The sequence below is a fragment of the Trachinotus anak genome, unplaced genomic scaffold (assembly GCF_046630095.1).
Source record: "Trachinotus anak isolate AG129_WGS33_773 ecotype Australia unplaced genomic scaffold, CSIRO_AGI_Tana_v1 ptg000063l, whole genome shotgun sequence".
Taxonomy (NCBI): Eukaryota; Metazoa; Chordata; class Actinopteri; order Carangiformes; family Carangidae; genus Trachinotus; species Trachinotus anak.
The window spans coordinates 40,001-42,500 of NW_027273914.1; positions in this window are offsets into that span (position 1 = coordinate 40,001).

Genomic DNA, 2,500 nt, shown 5'->3' on the forward strand with positions numbered 1-2,500 from the left:
GCCGAACGGTCCCCCTCTTTACCTTCCTCGGTGTAACACTTTGAAAAATTTGCGGTCAAAGTTTTACACCGAGGAAGGTAAGAGAGGGGAAACTTCTAGTTTCGCCGACCGGTCCCCCTCTTTACCTTCCTCGGTGTAACACTTTGAAAAATTTGCGGTCAAAGTTTTACACCGAGGAAGGTAAGAGAGGGGAAACTTCTAGTTTCGCCGACCGGTCCCCCTCTTTACCTTCCTCGGTGTAACACTTTGAAAAATTTGCGGTCAAAGTTTTACACCGAGGAAGGTAAGAGAGGGGAAACTTCTAGTTTCGCCGACCGGTCCCCCTCTTTACCTTCCTCGGTGTAAGACTTTGAAAAACTGGCGGTCAAAGTTTTACACCGAGGAAGGTAAAGAGGGGAGTGGAGCGGAGACTCTAGATATTTGCCTTCTCCAAAGCCACATCCATGCTCCCCCTGTATCAGAGCTCCAGGGGCCAGGCTCATGGCCCAGCTTCTCCCCCTGTGATATTAAAGGCCCACACAGCACCTCCACAGGACCTCCACAGCCACACACACACACATGCCTCTCTGCCCCTGTGTCAGAGCTCCAGCACCCAGGCAGATCACCCAGCCACTGGCCCTGTGATATTAAAGGCCCACACAGCACCTCCACAGGACCTCCACAGCCACACATCCATGCCTCTCTCCCCCTGTGTCAGAGCTCCAGCACCCAGGCATATCACCCAGCCACTGGCCCTGTGACATTAAAGGGCCACACAGCACCTCCACAGCCACACACACATGCCTCTCTCCCCTGTATCAGAGCTCCAGGAGCCAGGCTCATGGCCCAGCTTCTCCCCCTGTGATATTAAAGGCCCACACAGCACCTCCACAGGACCTCCACAGCCACACATCCATGCCTCTCTCCCCCTGTGTCAGAGCTCCAGCACCCAGGCATATCACCCAGCCACTGGCCCTGTGATATTAAAGGGCCACACAGCACCTCCACAGGACCTCCACAGCCACACACACATGCTTCTCTCCCCTGTATCAGAGCTCCAGGGGCCAGGCTCATGGCCCAGCTTCTCCCCCTGTGATATTAAAGGCCCACACAGCACCTCCACAGGACCTCCACAGCCACACACCCATGCCTCTCTCCCCCTGTGTCAGAGCTCCAGCACCCAGGCATATCACCCAGCCACTGGCCCTGTGATATTAAAGGGCCACACAGCACCTCCACAGGACCTCCACAGCCACACACACATGCCTCTCTCCCCTGTATCAGAGCTCCAGGGGCCAGGCTCATGGCCCAGCTTCTCCCCCTGTGATATTAAAGGCCCACACAGCACCTCCACAGGACCTCCACAGCCACACACCCATGCCTCTCTCCCCCTGTGTCAGAGCTCCAGCACCCAGGCATATCACCCAGCCACTGGCCCTGTGATATTAAAGGGCCACACAGCACCTCCACAGGACCTCCACAGCCACACACACATGCCTCTCTCCCCTGTATCAGAGCTCCAGGGGCCAGGCTCATGGCCCAGCTTCTCCCCCTGTGATATTAAAGGCCCACACAGCACCTCCACAGGACCTCCACAGCCACACACCCATGCCTCTCTCCCCCTGTGTCAGAGCTCCAGCACCCAGGCATATCACCCAGCCACTGGCCCTGTGATATTAAAGGGCCACACAGCACCTCCACAGGACCTCCACAGCCACACACACATGCCTCTCTCCCCTGTATCAGAGCTCCAGGGGCCAGGCTCATGGCCCAGCTTCTCCCCCTGTGATATTAAAGGCCCACACAGCACCTCCACAGGACCTCCACAGCCACACACACATGCCTCTCTCCCCTGTATCAGAGCTCCAGGAGCCAGGCTCATGGCCCAGCTTCTCCCCCTGTGATATTAAAGGCCCACACAGCACCTCCACAGGACCTCCACAGCCACACATCCATGCCTCTCTCCCCCTGTGTCAGAGCTCCAGGAGCCAGGCATATCACCCAGCCACTGGCCCTGTGATATTAAAGGGCCACACAGCACCTCCACAGGACCTCCACAGCCACACACACACATGCCTCTCTCCCCTGTATCAGAGCTCCAGGGGCCAGGCTCACGGCCCAGCTTCTCCCCCTGTGATATTAAAGGCCCACACAGCACCTCCACAGGACCTCCACAGCCACACACACATGCCTCTCTGCCCCTGTGTCAGAGCTCCAGCACCCAGGCATATCACCCAGCCACTGGCCCTGTGACATTAAAGGGCCACACAGGACCTCCACAGCCACACACACACATGCCTCTCTCCCCTGTATCAGAGCTCCAGGGGCCAGGCTCATGGCCCAGCTTCTCCCCCTGTGATATTAAAGGCCCACACAGCACCTCCACAGGACCTCCACAGCCACACACACATGCCTCTCTGGCCCTGTGTCAGAGCTCCAGCACCCAGGCATATCACCCAGCCACTGGCCCTGTGATATTAAAGGCCCACACAGCACCTCCACAGCCACACACACATGCCTC